Source organism: Chaetura pelagica, unplaced genomic scaffold, assembly GCF_000747805.2.
Source record: "Chaetura pelagica isolate M959 unplaced genomic scaffold, ChaPel_1.0 scaffold71, whole genome shotgun sequence".
NCBI classification, from domain to species: Eukaryota; Metazoa; Chordata; class Aves; order Apodiformes; family Apodidae; genus Chaetura; species Chaetura pelagica.
The window spans coordinates 2,838,404-2,845,160 of NW_009952435.1; positions in this window are offsets into that span (position 1 = coordinate 2,838,404).

The window sequence follows — 6,757 nt, forward strand, 5'->3', positions numbered from 1 at the left end:
CTCCTTCACTGGAGACATTCAAAAACCACCTGGATGCGGTTCCTGTGTATGTACTCTAGGTGACCCTGCTCTGGCAGGGGGGGTTGGACTAGATGATCTTTTGAGGTCCCTTCCAACCCCTATGATTCTATGATTCTATGATTAAATCCAGCTGGTGGCTGGTCACAAGTGGTGTTCTTCAGAGCTCAGTATTGGAACCACTTCTTTTTAACATTTTTATCAATGACCTTGACAAGGGGCTAGAATACACCTTCAGTAAGTTTGCAGACAACACCAAGTTGGGAGGGAATGTTCATCTGTCTGAAGGTAGGGAGGCTCTACAGAGAGATTTGGACAATCTAGATCAATGGGCCAAGGTCAATTGTATAAGCTTCAACAAAACCAAATGCCAGGTCCTGCACTTGGGCCACAACAAACCCATGCAGTGCTACAGATTTGGGGAAGAGTTTCTGGAAAGCTGTCCAGCAGAAAGGGACCTGGGGGTTCTGATTGATAGGCAGCTGAATATGAGCCATCAGTGTGCCCAGGCGGCCATGAAGCCCAATGGCATCCTGGCCTATATTAGAAACAGTGTGGCAAGCAGGACCTGGAATGTGATCATCCCTCTGTACTTGCCACTAGTGAATATACTCGAATACTGTGTCCATTTTTGGGCACCTCAGTACACGAAAGACATTGAGATACTGGGGTGTGTCCAAAGAAGGGCAACAAAGCTGGTGAAGGGCCTTGAGAACAAGTCTTATGAGGAGTGGCTTAGGAAACTGGGCCTGTTTAGTCTAAAGAAAAGGAGGCTGAGGGAAGACCTCATCACTCTCTACAACTACCTGAAAGGACACTGTAAAGAAGTAGGCACTGGTCTCTTCTCACAAGCAACTGGTGATAGAACAAGAGGGAATGGGCTCGAGCTGCACCAGGGGAGGTTTAGACTAGACATTAGGAAGAACTTTTTTACTGAAAGTGTTGTCAGCCATTGGAACAGGCTGCCCAGGGAGGTGGTTGAGTCACCATCCCTGGATGTGTTTAAAAGTTGTCTAGATATGGTGCTTGGGGATATGATTTAGTGCTGGACTTGGTAGAGTATTCTTAATGGTTGGACTAGATGATCTCAAAAGTCTTTTCCAACCTGAGTGATTCTGTGATTCTATGATTCTATATTACTTGACACCCTGCAGGCAGGTAAAGACACTGAATTGTATGTGTTCTGGCAAACCTAACAGATACATAATGTTGACTCACATCACATCTAGGTTTAGTGTATGCTCCAGTGGGATCTTGTACCACACAGATCTGATATGAATGATTGTGGAATCAGAGTGTGATAACATGCTTCAGTGACCCTAGCTAGACTAGCTTCAGTGAAGATAGCTACTGCTAACTTAATATTGGAGAGACAAACGATTATATGACAGCAGGGTGAGCTAAAACATACAGGCTGTATAACTTCAGTGGCTTATGTCCAGTCTTATGTTAGAATGTAACCCTTATCATATATTCTGATGGGACAGTTCAAGCCTAACACACCACTAAAGTTATGGTAGGACTTTTTAAATTTTATTTTATTTAGTGGATGCAGCTGAATTTGAGACAAAGCTTTGTTACATTCTAGATGAAATAAAAAGTTTCATTTAAATATATTTAAATTCTATACCTTATATGTCAAACACAGAATGGAGAGCCATTTCAGGTTAAAAAACACACAGTGCTATCTCTCTTGCAGTCATAGCAAAATATCAACAGACTTCAGCAGAACCAAGATTTTATCCATATTGTCCCATAATTTACCCCTTAGGTTTGTGCACAGTTGAAATCTTTAAGGGTAAAATCTTGACTGTAAAAATTTAATGGCAAAAGTCCCATACACATCAATAAATCTAAGATTTAATTCTTAAAGTTCAAGCAGAAAATTCTGGATGACACTTCAGTGACTCAGATCAAAGCTGGACTTGGGCAGATGTCAAAGTATTAGAGAATACAGGCAAGTGAAGGCTATTAGAAAAAAATACCTAACAAAAAACTCCCGAAGTTTTAATTAAATAATAAACACTTACATAGCAGATTAGTAGTAGTAAAGATATTTTAATGCTGGGCGTTTTTTCCCCCTCACATAACAAACACAATTTTCGTAACATACTTTCACCTCTCCTACAACCAGTAGTTCTTTATTCAGCTGTGGGAGGAAAGGTGCACTTAGAACAGTCTAGTCAATACATTTTTATTTCATAAGACATTGCAAAATAATGTCTATCTGCATCTCATATGAGATTTCTATTTGGAAGAGACCTGCTGAGCAGGTGTCATCATCATATAGTTGTAGCAGCCAATGTTTTCTTCTTCAGAGACTAAATTACATTTTTTTCTTTTCCTATTTAACAGGCAAAACAAATCAGCTGAGAAACAGGTGAAATATTTTAGTGCATAGTGCCAAGGCATATAGGTAGATTAAACATTGAACAAGGCATGTGATTTGGGAGAGGAATCCACTGGCATACATTCTGGTCCTGCAGCAATTGTGTAAAAAAATAAATAAATTTTAAAAGGTGAAAATGCCACATCATTCTTCATCAACAAAGCAGTCCTAGAAAATAGTTCTCTTTAAAAATAACCTAAGGGAACAAGACACAAATAGCACCTGGGCCTTGAACCAGATCTGCTAAATTCACATGAACTGTGAAGGAAGGGCCAGTGTTCTCATCATAAGCATATATTTGCTGTTAGGGATAGGGAATATTTTTGGCTTTGAACAACCTTGTAGAAGAGCTAAGTAAATACACATATCCTTTCAGAAGCTTCTTTTGCAGCTTAACTTTTCATTACACCTGCAGATAACTATAGTTGCCTTGCACTGGCAGTTCAGAACACTTTTCGTTGTGTGACGTCTTCAGTATTTCCTTTAAGTTTTTGTAATACAGTGTATGCTATAGGTGCTTTGCTAAGCATTTCTTTCAGGCGCTACACACTTTGCAGTTGGCATTATGTAAGCTTATTACTTTGGGTTAGTGCTGGGCAATCCAGTTGACTTTAGTAGGATTTCTGTTTTTTGTTTTTGTTCTGTTAATCCTTGTCTTCAATTATTTTTTATGACTTGCACTACTGACATAGAAATATATGACACAAATTCTGATCCCTCGGGATTTCTGGAGATTTTTATCCCTAAAAAATATTTTTTTAAAAAATTACAAATGCTTCCTTCTTTTCTACTTTACTAGAGAGCTATATCTTGTGTTAGTTTTAAAGCAGACATTTAAGGAAATACTGTTATTTATAATATTTAAACTGTAGTCAGATGACTAGAGCCCAATATTACTTAAGCCAACTGTTTAATTAGCACATAACACACGAGGGGGGGGGAGGAGAAAAAAAAAAGAAGAAAAAAAAAAGAACTCAATCTTTGATGCTGGTTCTGATAAACATGGAATCAAATTTGTCAGTTGTTATGTAATATGGCAAGATTTCCCCTAGCGGTGTTAAATTTTGTAACCTTACAACCTACGCTACTTATAAAACAGATGTTTAAACTTCTTGATGCACACAAGTGTATGTAGACTCACACCGTTTTAAATCTAATTAGTATTTAAAAAGCCATTGGAAATGTTGTCATTCAGCTCTTACAAATTAATCCTGATCTCTTAACACATGCTGATATTTTGAAGCAGTAATTATTCTGAAACAAAAAAGAGGTCTCAGTTAGTCTGAATTAACATAAACAGCTCCCATGATTATTTTATGTGCTTCCAACAGAGAGATGTTAATACTCTCCTCATGATTTGATAGGCGAAACTCAGTAACAGAAGGAATGAAAATTGTTCTGCATGGTGGTCAGCATTTTTCAATAAAACACAATTAATGCAGATCCAAGCAGAAGGAAGAACTCCTAAACTTTCAGAGTGACAGTCCAAGCCACAGTGTTGCACCTTCTTTGTTACCAAATTACATGCAAACTGAGCATAGAATCTGCTAACAAACCTGGGTTCTTTCCAGCTCACACACTGCCAATTAGGACTCTGCGCTGGAAATAATTGACAATACTGTCAGTGATGCATGTGTCAGAAGGGAATCCAGCCAGTTTCCCAGAGCTGGACTGAATATATGCTATCCATTCACATGGATAAATACATACACATGGACACACACACACACTTACAAATGTATATATATCTATACATATATGTGTGTGTATCACTCTAGAAAAAAAATGGGATACAACTGATATATCCCTGTGACTTCAGGTCTTGGAGCAGTTAGCTGCAAGCAGAACACAAAACTTTTTCTCATACAATAGCCCTGTCCTTATCACAGACTTGGAAAGTGCAAGGACATCACAGTCCTGTTTTCCTCTGCACCACGGATAGAAGGAAGGGCAGTAAACTTAAGAAACTCAATACTCAAAACAGTAAAAGAAATAATTTTCAATATTGGATGAAAGCTAACATTTTCTCATTTTTTAATGTTGTATAAATGCAAATATTGTTTTTAGCATAAAAAATTTCAAGACTGAGTTCACAGACTTGACTGGGAGTTTTAGATGAGAAAGAAATTTCAAATATAAAAACAGGAACTTGGAATATATACAATTTTATTATTTATTTTTTTTTCTGTTTCAATTGAGGCTTTCTTGCAATGGCATGATTCTGGAAAAGAAGGTAAAGAATAAACAGAAATGTGATTTGATGCCTAATTTTGAATAAAAAATGAAGGCTACTCCAAAATCATTGGCAAACAGCATAAAAATCAAAATTCATCTACTTATGGCTTTATGGTTGTTAGCAGATCACAGGAACATCAAAGAATTGTGAGATTCTGAGAAAAAACCTGAGACAAAAAATATCTATATATATTGTCAATAATTTATTTTTTATTTACCTTAAAAATTGATTCCTATCTAAATAGCTGTGTAGTAGTTTGCTCTCTTCCATTGCCTTCTCAGTTAAGTGCAATGCAGGATAAAAAAAGTAGGAGGAACAAAACAAACTCCCATACCAGATGATCAGAAATAGATGGTGAGAGACTCTGGATGCTTCTGGCTCATAGGACACCTAGATATAGAGACCATATGAACACTAGAAAACAAGCAGCTCATTAAAACTGCATTGAATACTGAGTAATGAGTGACAGACAGATTCAACCAGGGCGTGACTACAACTGCCAGTAGTGCCTGATTTTCTCATCACTCTTGAATGATCTAACAAGCCAACCCAACTAATAATAAAATTTTGGAAGATAAGTAATGCTAGAAAATGCAGCTACTGTAGTCTATGGGCTAGTGAAGATCCCACAAAATGTGTCAGACTCTTTGTTTAGCTTTTTTCCGATGTAGTTTCATCAGTGTCACCTGAATGGAATTGTATCTACTGAGCAACTAACCTTTCAGCCACAAATGTTCATCAGAAAAATGAATCCCTTTGGTTTTCTAAGTGATAATACAAAAGGTATTTACAGCAGAAATGGGATTGAGGCAATACTTAAACAAGAATAATATTTTAATTAACATATAACAGCACTACACATAAAAAATTATGAGGGGATTCTGCCACACTTTTTTGAAATCAGAGGACTACCACAGAAGCCCTGACTAGTAACAGACCAAGAGCTCTGGTTCTGAACTACCAATGTATTTGCCTAACTTCATATGCAGGCTGGGCCTTGTGGATGAGTAATATGAAAGGGAGCCAATTCTAATCCTGTGGTTGACCCAGGAGCCCCTTTCTACATGTTTGGTTTTTTTTCACTGTTTACACTTTTATTGAAGACATAACAACTTATTTCACCATTGCACTGGATTAAAACCTTATCTAGCTGATCTCTAGTCAAGTGGTGACAGAAACACTAAAAACAATTCATTAATAAAAAGCATATATTATATAGTTCATATTCCTCTTTCTCAGTTAGAGGTCCTTAGTGGCCTCTTCTGAAAAGCTAAATTACTAAAATATGCAACTTCTTTTTCTCTCCTATTCCCTTATGCCTTGAAATAAAATGTTGTTGTATCAGGAAACAGATGTTAAGTGATAAAAAAGGAAAACATTTTTAAAATATCTGGCAGTAGACAAAAAGGCTCCTAGTTTTTACTTTTTCTCTGAGGCATATTTTAAAAGGATCTCTACTATCCAGAAATTTGTAGGGAATCAAAATGATACTTAGGTGGACTGAGAGCTGAGAAGACGAAGAGAATGAATAACTTCTTGCTTTGATGTGAATGGTTCAAATGAACCTGTATCAGTCCTGAGCAGCAGTTACTGAAGCACATTGGCATCTGTAAAATGAGCAATGGTTTAATTTAAATCCCAGCAGAGCAGAATTGTGATTTTCAGAAAGAAAAAAAAAAAAAAAAAAAAGTAGTAATCCATTAATAGAACCATTAAAAAGTCTACAGAAGGTTTTCCTATAGCACTGGCATCCTGTGCAATGACACGTTTAAGACAATATTGTCCTGAGCCAAAATGAAGTGAAAGAGAAAGAGTTAGGAATATTGATGAGATTAGTTGGTGAAGGTCATGTGGCTGTTATCTGGGATTACACTATCCCATAATTATCTCTAAATTAAGACTAAAGCCTACAATATACCCTCTTTTATGATAAATGGAATTTACTTTAAATACATGTAAATATCAGCATCTGTTTTCATTACAATTGTCATTACATTCAGTCATTCATGGCAACACTACTCATAAAAATAATAATCTGATAATGCTCCATCCTGTTTCAAGTGAATGCTCAATGTAGCCCAGTACTGTGGAATGCTGGAAGGGAAGGTGTTTTC